Source organism: Bufo gargarizans, chromosome 3, assembly GCF_014858855.1.
Source record: "Bufo gargarizans isolate SCDJY-AF-19 chromosome 3, ASM1485885v1, whole genome shotgun sequence".
NCBI classification, from domain to species: Eukaryota; Metazoa; Chordata; class Amphibia; order Anura; family Bufonidae; genus Bufo; species Bufo gargarizans.
In genome coordinates this window covers 351,053,412-351,066,528 of record NC_058082.1, presented here as the reverse complement: position 1 = coordinate 351,066,528, position 13,117 = coordinate 351,053,412, and positions in this window count along the sequence as shown.

The following is a 13,117-nucleotide window of genomic DNA, read 5'->3' as shown; positions in this document are numbered from 1 at the left end:
GGCTGCGACGGGGTAACTACTGCACGTGCCACCGTACCAGCTTCAACTGCCCTTCTGGTGCTCGCCACTTCACCATGTTGTACGGCAGTGCTGGTACTAGGTCCAGGATGGGCTGCGCTGCTGGTGTATGCCTCACCACGTAATCCGACAGCGCCAGCCCCACTCTGCTGCCCTTGAAGCGGATCCTGCGCAACCTGTGGTCTAGCGACACGGGGCCGGGTACGCCTGGTGCTATCAGGGACCTCAACCTCCTCGTCCGAACTTTGGGTCAGACTGCCACTGCTTTCTACAGGTTCATATTCTGACCCGCTAGATTCATCAGATGAGGGTTCCCATTCCTCATCTGGCTGGGTCAGAAGCCTGTAGGCCTCTTCAGAAGAATACCCCCTGTTTGACATTTGGGCAACTAAATTTAGGGGTATTCCCTAGAAAAAAAGCAAGCCTGTCTTACAAATGTGAGGCTAGCGAAGTACCGGAGGCCGCTGCGGTTGATAAAAAAATATCAAAACTGATTTTTTTTATTGCCGCAGTGCTTGTGAAGTGAATGTGCAGTGATCAAAAAAAAAAAAAAATGTTGTCACTGCGGCGGGGCGGGCGTGGGTGAACGCACGTGTGGGCGACCGATCAGGCCTGATCGTGCAAACACTGCGTTTTGGGTGGAGGGCGAACTAAGGTGACACTAATACTATTATAGCTCTGACTGTGATCAGTTTTGATGACTTACAGATACTATAAAAGTACAAATGCTGATTAGCGATATGCTAATCAGTGAATAAGTGACTGCGATGTGGTGGGCTGGGCGCTAACCGGTCACTAAACTACATGGCCAGTCAATTACAGTGAAAAAAAAAAAGTGACAGTTTACACTGATCACTTTTTTCCCTTACACTAGTGATTGACAGGGGCAAGAAGGGGTGATCAAGGGGTTAATTGGGGTGCAGGGGGGGTGATCTGGGGCTATGTGTGCTGTTTGGTGTACTCACTGTGAAGCCTGCTCCTCTGCTGGAACCAACCGACCAAAAGGACCAGCAGAGGAGCAGGGAAGCCATTTAACACATCATATTTACTAATATGATGTGTTAGATGTCTTCTGATTTGACATTTTAAAAATCGCCAGCCCACCAGCCACGATCATTGGCTGGCAGGCTAGTGACGAAATTGTTCTCGTTCATTTGCCGGCCCATGATGCGCATGTGCGGGCCGGCTCAGTCCGAAATCTCGCGTCTCGCGAGATGACGCACGGATGCGTCCAGGAGAAATGAATCGACCGCCTCCCAGACGCATCCGTGCGGTCGGGAGGCGGTTAAAGTAATGATGGCCACTCGTTTTTCTTTACTTAGCTGCTTTTTTCTTGCCATAATACAAATTCTAACAGTCTATTTAGTAGGACTATCAGCTGTGTATCCACCTGACTTCTCCACAAGGCAACTGATGGTCACAACCCCATTTATAAGGCAAGAAATCCCACTTATTAAACCTAACAGGGCACACCTGTGAAGTGAAAACCGTTTCAGGTGACTACCTCTTGAAGCTCATCAAGAGAATGCCAAGAGTGTGCAAAGCAGTAATCAAAGCAAAAGGTGGCTACGTTGAAGAACCTAGAATATGACATATTTTCAGTTGTTTCACACTTTTTTATTATGTAAATCATTCCACATGTGTTAATTCATAGTTTTGATGCCTTCAGTGTGAATCTACAATTTTCATAGTCATGAAAATAAAGAAAACGCTTTGAATGAGAAGGTGTGTCCAAACTTTTGGTCTGTAAACTTTTGGTCTGTACTGTATATGTAGAGATGTCGCAAACATAAAATGTTTACATTTCTGCAAATGTTCGCGAACGGGCGAACCGCCATTGACTTCAATAGGCAGACAAATTTTAAAACCCACAGGGACTCTTTCTAGCCACAGTAGTGATGGAAAAGTTGTTTTAAAGGGACTAACACCTGGACTGTGACATGCCGGAGCGTGATCCATGGCAAAACTCCCATGGAAAATTACATAGTTGACGCAGCGTTGGGTTTTAATCCATAAAGGGCATAAATCACCTAACAATCCAATTTTTTTTTGAACAACATGGTTTAAATCATCCAGTGTGTGTATACGATCAGGTATGATGTTGTATCGATCAGGTAGTGTAAGGGTTACACCCGCTTTGCAGACATTGACAGACCAAACTCCCCTTTTAATGCACTGCAAACAACCGCAAACAGTCCATTTGCCCAACCGCAAACCTCCCATTTGCACAAGGTTGGATACCAAGCTAGCCATGTCCCGTTGATGTCATTGAAGGTTTCTTCCTCCACCTAGCCACGTACAACACCAAGGGTCCCCGAAAGGTGAATTGAATTGATTTTTCGAACGGGGAGATGGTTAAAAAAACGCTGGCTCCCTCCCCTTTGTTTGAATCCACGCTACGGTCACTGCATCTGCGCCGTGCAATTTACTGTCACACCCGATATGAGTGGTATTTTCTGTAGTACTATTCTCATTAGTTAAATCCCTGTTACGTCCCATATCAGGGATTGCCTTTTGTGAAAAAAAATTTAGGCCGAGTACCTTCGACTGCTTTCACAGTGACAGACCAAACTCTGATACACCAAACTGAATGGATTTTAGGAACCGGGAGATGGAGGAAGCAGCTTGGTCGGTCCTCTTATTTCCAAGTTGGGGCACTGCGCGTGCACAGAGCAATGTGCTGTGACACCCTATATGAGTGGTGTCTTAACTAGTACTATTCCTATTAGTTTAATCCCTGTTGCGTCCCCTATCCGGGGACGTGTGTCGAAATGATTAATTATTGTCGAATAAACGACATCCTGAAATAATTTTGTTCTGAGCTCTGTACTTGCTTTGTATTGGAATTGATGGGGATTTTTTAAATAGTCTGCATTATTTCTAATAAACTATTATGAGACTTTATTATGATTTTTTTACTTTATGTATTAAAAACCCATACAACTTAAAAAAAAAATAGAAAAATAATGTTTTTTCTATGAAAAATTATTCAGCCGATCGCTTTTAGTCTGATCATAATGAAGCAACGGCCTTATCTGGGGTGTGGCAATATTGCCAACACACTCATAGAGGTGATGATCGCTTCATTGTGATACGCAAGCCCCTTCACCACAACAAGGTACCGATCACGAAGGGGAATTGACACATGTATGTGCCTTTTTTTTGTTTGTTTTTTTGCAGCCACAGTGCAGCACTAGAGGCCAGAAAAATTAGGCATGTACACATGCCTGAAAAATTAGGTATTGTTGCAGCCGCTGCTGTAGCAATTGATGTTTTCCTGGCAGAAAGGTGACTAAAGCATTGCGGCTTGAACCCTAGTTTGTGGCAGAGAATTCTCGAAAGTCATCCAGTATGCAGACATTAAATACAGCAGCGTGAGGACCATTTTGAGGCCAAGGCATGTCATCAGGCCTTTTGTTAGTCAAACGTATCCCCCACTGTCAGTAAATTCGGGATCCATGCCTCATTCATCTTAATGAAGGTGAGGTTATCAACAATTTTTTGATGCACTGAAGGTCCTTTCTGACAGGACAATTGAAGCGGGGCAGGCCAGAAGTTCTATCGCAAACTGGGATAGTTCAGGCCACAGGTCAAGCCTGCACACCCAGTGGTCAAGGGGTTCATCGCTCTTCAGAATATCGATATCTGCAGTTAAGGCGAGGTAGTCTGCTACCTGTCGGTCGAGTCGTTCTCTAAGGCTGGATCCCGAAGGGCTGTGGTGATGCGTAGGACTGAAAAAGCTCTGCATGTCCTCCATCAACAACACATCTGTGAAGCGTCCTGTCCTTGCCGCCGTGGTCGTGGTAGGAGGAGGATTACTTTCACCTCTTCTCGTTATGCTGTGACATCCCTTATAAGCTGTGTAAAGCATATTCTTTTATTTTTTTTTTATTTCAACATTTTTATTGATGTTTTTCTTTTCAACAAAAGTATCAGCGTATCAAGCTGTACAGAGACATGTTAAGGTGGATGCAACCACCAAAAAGGTTAATCCAGTAACAAAATTTCCATTATCATTGAAGGCATGGCATAACAATGACATACAGAATCACAAATCAAAAATAAGTAAAAACAATATCATATTGCAATAGTAATATCAAACGGACAAAGGCCTGTCAGTTAAATGCTTTTAAATAGACACCGAGGTGCCATAACTACTTCGTATAGCAACGTATCTGTCATATCAGTAGGCTAAACTACAGGAGGGACCCAAATAGAAAGGTATCTGAGAAAGAGTCCAAGCACCTTCTTTTATATAAGCACGATCTGTAAAAGTCACTCATTGGGAGTATTTCGAGTGCGCAATCCAGGGACCCCAGGTATACCTATGCTTAGCAGGAGGGAGTATTGAGGAAGTAACCATTCTCTCATATCGACAATTGTTATTCAACTCTACTATCACCTCTGAAATATCAGGAGAGACCACTTCCTTCCAATGGCGAGTTATGACTAATTTAGCTCCAAGTAAAACACGCCCCGTGATGGGTCTATATGGTGGATGAATATGTTGGATACCCAAAAATAAAAGAGCGAGCTCCGGAGAAGGGGAAATATCATGGCCAGATAATTCCCTCAGCAACACAAACACCTGTCTCCAGAACCCCGTAATAACTGGGCATGCCCACAAAACATGGAGCAGTGAGCCCACAACTCCACATCCCCTCCAGCACAGAGGAGAAGAGGTAGGGTAAATGACATGTAGCCTTTTGGGTGTAAAGTACCAATTTAGGAGTGTCTTAACCCCAGCTTCATAATGTGTAACACATTTAAAGTTAGAGGTCAAGAAACTTATTGCATAGGTCCAATCCTCTCCAGAGAACGTACGACCCAGGTCACGCTCCCAGTTCAGGAACGGCTTGGATTTAGCAAACTTAGATTTAGCTCCCATATGTTCATATATCCTTCCTGTTGCCCCCTTCCTTAATAAATTTCGGGAGTGATAAAGCTGAAGAATCCCCACATGTACAGAGGGAGGCTTAGATATGACAGACTCCAGTAAGTGCTTTACCCTAAGGTAATTAAATACCTCTCCAGCTGAAAGTTGGAACAACTGCTGAGCTTTGTTAAACGAGAGAACACCCTCAGGTCCAATAAGCTGAGAAACTCTCTCGAAACCTTGATCTTGCCATCTGCTAAGATTGATATCTTTCAAAATCCATTCAATTGAACGGGTATCCAAGTGTGAAAACAAGGTGTCGGTAGAGTCTGCACACATACTGTGAAATTGCAACCAGAGCTTCCCTACATGTTTCACTGTCCGGAGGGAAAGATCAGGCACTTTCCCCTCCCACAGTATATTAATAAGTAGATCTCTCAACGAGCCCCCTTTAATTGAATGGGATTCAATTTGGTGCCACGCTTTGTTGCAGTCTCCATCCCACCATTCCCTTGCTAGTGATAAACCAATAGCCTTGTGATAGTCCCTTATACAGGGCAATCCTAAACCACCAGCTTTTTTCCTTAGGAAAAGCTGTCTTTGGGCAATTCTGGGTGTAGATGATTTCCAAATATATTTGGATAATATTGCTTGCGCCTTCCGAAAAAACTGGTCAGGAGCCGAGATAGGGAGAGCTCTAAATATATAAACCAGTTTAGGGAGCGTCATCATCTGAAACGCTGCTACCCTGCCGACCCATGATATATCTTTCATGGAGTAAAGGGAAAAATCAGATGACAGAGTGCCAAGGAGAGGCTCGTAATTTTGCTTATATAGAAGAGAGCAGGGGTACGTCAGCTTGATCCCCAAATACGGTTCCCTATCTTGCCAATCTAGCGAAAAACTGGATTTTAGCTCCCTGGCAACCGTCTGAGAGATATTGATTAAAAGAGCTTGTGACTTGGAATTATTGATCTTGTAATACGAGAGTGTGCCAAAATGTGCTATTATATCAAAAGCGGATCTCAACGACTGGAGAGGGCTCGATAATGTAAGGATGATATCGTCAGCATATAGCGAGATTCTATGGTCTCTCCCACCAATATTTATTCCTTTAACAAGGGGAGCTTTTCTAATATGCTGAGCTAATGGCTCTAGAGCTAAAATGAACAGTAGGGGTGACAGGGGACACCCTTGACGGGACCCATTGGTGATCTGGAAAGGGGCCGACAACACCCCGTTAACCCACACCTTGGCCATGGGGGAGGCATATAAGCTAGAGAAAGCGTTCAATATGCTACCATGAAAACCCATTCTGCGGAGGACCGAGAACGCGAACGACCAATGTAAACGGTCGAACGCCTTCTCAGCGTCTAGTGTCACCGCCAGCATTTGGAGATTATTGCACTCAGCGTGGTCAAACAGATTAATCAATCTCCTAGTATTAGCTGATGAAATACGACCCTTAACAAATCCTGTCTGGTCATCTTTAATCAGGGAAGGAAGAATAGCTGACAATCTACTGGCAATCAACTTGGCGAAAAGTTTGATATCTGAATTCAGCAGCGAGATTGGTCTGAAATTTTGAGGAGTGTCTGGGGTCTTACCAGGCTTTGGTAAGGTAACAATAAGGGCCGTGAGCATCTCAGATGGGAATGGGGTTCCCTCAAGAGCTCTATTGAAAATATCCAGTATATAGGGGGATAATACAGGAAGAAAGTGTATGTAGTACTCATTAGACAACCCGTCTGGGCCTGGGGATTTACCGGATGGTAGATTGGCCACTAATTTTTGGAGTTCAAGGGACGTGAGGGGGGCATTCAACAAAAGAAGCTGGTCCGGAGAAAGGGTAGGTAAATCTGATTGATTCAGACAGTTCTCCACCAACTCAGAGTAGTTATCGGGCAAGGTAACTGTTTCTTTAAGGTTATAGAGACTATGATAATAGCTATGGAATTGTTCAGCAATGTCTCTAGGATCTAGTAGCTTCGCTTTAGAGGTCGGATGTATAAGGAATGGAATTTTTTATTTAGTTTGCTGGGCCTTGAGTTGATTAGCCAGTAGCTTGCCAGCTCTATTCCCCTGGGCATAATATCTCGACTTCAACCTGAGCAGGGATCTGGAATAATCACGAGATAACAGACTTCCTAATTTATCTCTCTCTGCCTTCAGTAAGGAAGACCCTTGAAATGTTGGTAATAATTTATTACGATTTTCCAGATCTCCAATAGATTTAAGCAGTTGAGATATCTCTCTTTCTCTAATTTTCCTTATTTTGCATTTTAATCGAATCAGGGAGCCTCTAATAAAAGCTTTATGGGACTGCCACAGAATATATTTATCCGCGACTGAGCCAACATTGAAATTGAAAAATTCCCGCAGCTCAGCAGACAGCTCCTTAATGGTATCACGGTTAGAAAATAAATACGTGTCATTACGCCATATGGGAGCACGTGGGAACTGATATAAATCCTCTAAGGTCAATAGTATAGGGGCATGATCAGACCACTGAATGAGCCCAATGTCGGATGAAATTGTATGCAATAAGGTGGCTTGATCTACGAGAAACATATCAATGCGTGAGTATGAGAGATGAGGAGCAGAGAAAAATGTGTAATCCCTTTCCATGCTATGCTGAGCCCTCCACACATCAATGAGTCCCTCTGCATGAAAGAGAGAGGCAAAGTCCCCTCCAGAACGCCGGGTTAAGTTGGAAGTGTCCAGCGACCGATCCATCACCAAGTTAAAATCCCCACAGACAATTACCTTCCCCTGTTTCAAGGAGTTTAGCTGTTTCAGTAATTTTCTCAGGAAAGTAATTTGGTGATTGTTAGGCGCATAGACATTGACTATCGTGTATGTGATGTTATTTATGGAACATACCAGGATGATGTATCGGCCGCTGGAGTCCACTTTTGAGGAAATGATAGTAAAGGCCACTGAGTTCTTGACAGCTATGAATACCCCTCTAGACTTCTTGCTAAAATGAGAATGCAATATATGAGGAAAAGATCGATTATGCACACGTTTAGCATCCGCCTGTAGTAAATGAGTTTCCTGGATACAAATGAGGTCCGCTCCAGCTTTGGCTGCCTCCTTCCAGACATATGACCTCTTCTGTGGACAGTTAAGTCCTTTAGCGTTCAGTGATAGTATTTTAAGACCCATATGCGTGGAAGGAGGGACCAAGTTTAGTACGGCCTGACAGACAATGACAGATTATTAAGTCAACTCCAATAACAGTAGGCAACTGCCTAACAATAAGCAAAAATAACAAGTGGCCACAGAGAGATGGTTAAAGTGGCAATTGGTGAAGAGAAGTAATTGGGTTAGGGATAACAGAAGAAAAAAATAAATAAACACCAGACAGCAAGATCCGTCTGTGCGACAAAGGTGGCGTAAGTCCACAAGTGAGGCTGAGAGGAATCTCAAATACACGGAGACCTGCAGCATATAGACCGCACCTAAAATAGAAGGTTAGACAACAGACCCTTTGTGAAGAACGCAATCTGGTCTCCATGCCAATAAACCTCTGCCGACTGTAGCACTATATTTGTAACAGCCCCTTTGTGTTTTATCAGAAATCTTGTAGGTTCAGCTTAGGGAAATCAGTCCTCCTGATTACCAGATGCGGACATTCGATCAGTCCGAGGGCGATTCTCTCTTCTTTCCATCTGGGGAGAAATGTCCCATGACAATAGTAGATTTCGTCCATCAGAGACAGATTTCACCACGTGAGCTTTTCCATCTTTACGGATCAGCAATTTCTGCGGGTATCCCCACTTATACGGAATGTCGTTGTCCCTGAGAGCCAGAGTGATCGGTTGCAATTCTCTCCTTTGTCTCAGCGTCGCCATAGAGAGATCAGCGAAAAGTCTGACTGTTTGAAAAGGAGCAGGCAGTTTATTGCAGTTTCTGGCTGCTAACATTAAGGCTTCCTTAGTATGGAAGAAATGGATCTGAGCAATCGCATCTCTTGGAACATCGGCACTGAGATGTGGTGGTTTTGGAAGTCTGTGTGCCCTATCAATAATCATGTCAGGGACCGGTATCGTAGGCAACAGCGCTTTTATGAGGCTTTTGAGATATGCTTGTAAATCTCGGGGCGCTATTTCTTCTGGAATACCCCGGAATTTCACATTGTTCCTTCTGGAACGGTCTTCCATGTCAGCCAGTTTGCTCTTAACATTTTCTAGTTCATCAGCTAAATCATTGTGAGCATCAATAACATTGTTTTGTGAAGTGACAAAGTCTGCCATTTTGTTCTCCACATGTAAAAGCTTATCTGAAGTCTCTTTGACTTTGGACGCCAAGGGGTTAATCAACCCTGCCATGTCTGCACGCAAGGACTGGTGTAAGGCCATCAGCATATTTTTCATGGAATCTTCACATAAGGGCTTATCTGAGGCCTGATATGCAGTAAAGGGAACCACTGCTGGGGACATCACTGCTTGTGCCCATGATCCCGTACTGACCTCCAGAGAGCATGGTGGATCCAAATGCGGCTTTTGTTTCTGGGGGCTGCAAGATGGAGAACGCCCTGCCAGGTCAGAAATGGCGCCGCCCTGCGTAGCTGTACCCCCCGGAGTTCCCAGGTCACTGGGTGTCGGTGGGAGTGAAGGAAACTCTGTTTCCGTTAAAGAGAGGATGTCGGGCTCTAGCGGAGGTGAGAGGGATCCAGAAGGACTTCTCGGTGATGCGCTGCCATAAGGAGACGAGGTACGTATTCCGGTGCGGGAGCCAGCGCCATCTTTAGCTGGGCCCCGCTCAAAGAAGCCATCGAGGTTTCCGCTTTGCAGCCTGGGAAGCTGCCTCTTTGACTTGCCCATGTCGTCCAGGAGAGTGTCCAGCATGTATCGCCACTGCAGGCACAGAGGAGGCAGCGTCCGTTGCTCTGGGAAGCTGTTCTGAACACGCTGAGGTGCAGGAGCTGAAGGATCAAGCGGCCATTCCTCTCAGCGGCCAAGCCACGCCCCCTTTTAGTTTGGTTTTTAAATGCTGCATCCTTTCTGACTTTCGGTAATTTGGTGACATTTCTGCCACTTTCTGCGTAGCGTGGCCACCCAGTACAGATCGTTCTCCTTCATCCTTTTTATACGAGGGTCCCTCAACAGGCATGACAGCATGAAAGACCCCATTTGCGCAAGGTTGTATGCCGAGCTACTCATTTCCCGTTTCTCGTCCTCACTGATGTCATTGACGGTCTATTCTTCCCCCCTAGCCACGTACAACACCACGGGTCCCAGAGAGGTGACAACAACGAGCACCCTGGGATGCCCGCTGTGGTTGGTCTTCCTCCTCCTCAAAGCCACATTCCTCCTCTGACTCCTCTTCCTCATAGTCCTCTTCAAGCGTTGCCGCAGGTCCGGCAAGCGATGATGACAAGGCTGTTTCTGGTGGTGATGGTGACCACAACTCTTCCTCTTTCTCTTCATGATCATCTACAGCCTGATCCAGCACTCTTCGCAGGGCACGCTTCAGGAAGAAAACAAATGGGATGAGGTCACTGATGGTGCTTTCGGTGCGATTGACTAAGTTTGTCACCTCCTCAAAAGGACGCATGAGCCTACAGGCATTGCGCATGAGCGTCCAGTTATGTGGCAAAAAAATTCCTAGTTCCACAGAGGCTGTCCTAGCACCCTGGTCATACAAATACTCGTTGATGGCTTTTTCTTGTTGGAGCAGGCAGTCGAACATTAGGAGTGTTGAATTCCAACGCTTCGGGTTGTCACAAATCAAGCGCCTCACTGGCATGTTGTTTCGGCGCTGAATGTCTGAAAAGTGCGCCATGGCCATGTAGGAACGCATGAAATGACCACACACCTTCCTGGCCTGCTTGAGGACATCCTGTAAGCCTGGGTACTTAGACACAAAGCGCTGTACGATGAGATTCAACACATGTGCCGTGCCCAAATTCAATGCTGCCAACAAATCGCTTCCATTGTCACACACCACTTTGCCGATTTCCAATTGGTGTGGGGTCAGCCACTGATCCACCTGTGCGTTCAGGGCGGACAGGACTGGTCCGGTGTGGCTATCTGCTTTCAGGCAAGTCAACCCCAAGACAGAGTGACACTGTTGTATCCGGGATGTGAAATAGCCCCTGGGGAGCTGGGGGGATTCCGTTGATGTGCAGCCAGACACCGCAGCAGAAGAGGACTCAGCCGAGGAGGTTATGGAAGAGGATGGAGTAGGAGGAGTAGAGGAGGTGGCAGTAGGCCTGCCTGCAAGTCGTGGCGGTGTCACCAACTCCGCTGCAGAGCCACACATTCCATGCTTGGCAGCCGTCAGCAGGTTGACCCAATGCGCAGTGTAGGTGATATACCTGCCCTGACCGTGCTTTGCAGACTAGGTATCAGTGGTCAGATGGACCCTTGCCCCAACACTGTATGCCAGAGATGCCATGACTTCCTTTTCAATCACTGAGTAGAGGTTTGGGATTGCCTTTTTTGAAAAAAAAAAAATTCGTCCGGGTAACATCCACTGTGGTATCCCAATAGGGACACATTTTTTGAAGGCCTCAGACTCTACCAGCTGGTATGGTAAAAGCTGGCGGGCTAAGAGTTCAGTCAAGCCAGCTGTCAGATGCCGGGCAAGGGGGTGACTCTGTGACATTGGCTTCTTACGCTCAAACATTTCCTTTACAGACACCTGACTGTGGGCAGATGAGATGGAATTGCTGAAGGTGAGAGGCGGAGTGGCGGATGGTTGAGAGGGGGCAAGGAGGACAGCAGTGGTTGACGTGGCTGAAGATGCTAGACCAGGAGGAGGACGGTGGCTTTGAGCTTGTGTGCTGCTTCTACTCGTTATCATGTGTTGATCCCATAGGCGTTTGTGATGTGCGATCATGTGCCTTCGCAAAGCAGTTGTACCTAGGTGGGTGTTGGATTTCCCACGACTCAGTTTATTTTGGCACAGGTTGCAAATGGCATCGCTGTTGTCAGAGGCAGACACACAAAAAAAAAATGCCACACTGCTGAGCTTTGCAATGACGGCATTCTGGTGGTGGCAACAGCATGTGTTGATTGGCGTGCTGTCTGGCTGACCCTGGGTGCCGATACATGCTGTCTGACTGTGCCACTAGCTCCTTGCAACGACCTCCCCCTGTTTCCAACTTGTCTCCTCCTTCTCTCTGTCTCTCTTTCTGAACTTTCCCCCTCTTCTTCTTCTCTTCAAGCAGGCACCCACGTGGCATCCACGGACACATCGTCATCATCAACCACTTCACTTGTATCTGACACCTCAGCAAAGGAAGCAGCAGCGGGTACAACATCATCATCATCATCACACTGTACGTCCATGTGTGTAATGCTGCCTGACTGAGACATATCCCTGTTATCTACATCCTCTGGCAATGCGCATCACTAATTTCATTCAACTGATGTGTAAATAACTCCTCTGAGGGATCAAGTGAAGCGGCTGTGGTGGTAGTGGTGGTGGTGGCAGCGGGCGGGAGAGTGGTAACTTGAGAGCAGGTGACCAAAGCTGAGCTGGAGGAGGATGGTGCGTCAAGGTTCTTAGCGGGAACTGTTGAAGATTGGGTGTCCTGTGTAAGCCAGTCAACTATTTTCTCAGAATTTTTGGGGTTCAGGGTACGTGGACTCTGAACACTGCGCATTATTCGAGGGCCAGTGGAAATCACAGCACCACAACCACGACGGCCCCTGCGGGGTGGCCTGCCTCTGCCTGTCATTTTTTTCAGAAAAGTGGTACTATGCGTGCAAGGTACTGTGCCACCCTATATAAGTGGTAGGCAGTGGGCACAGTACAGTCTGTGTGGGCCTGACACACATGTGCTTGCAACTGTGATTATATCACAGAAAATTGTTAAATATATTTTTTTTTATTTGAAGGTATTTGAGTTAGTGACACCCTGTAATGGTATGAGTGGAGGCCTAGCTACTAGCCAGTGGCCACAATACAGTCTGTGTGGGCCTAACACACACGGGCTTGCAAATGTGATTATATCACAGAAAATTGTTAAATATATTTTTTTTTCTCTGCAAGGTATTTGAGTGAATGACACCCTGTAACGGTATGAGTGGAGGCCTTGCCACTAGCCAGTGGCCACAATACAGTCTGTGTGGGCCTGACACACACGGGCTTGCAAATGTGTCTATATCACAGAAATGTTTTAAATATATTTTTTTTTATCTGCAAGGTATTTGAGTGAGTAATACCCTGTAACGGTATGAATGGAGGATTAGCCACTAGCCAGCGGCC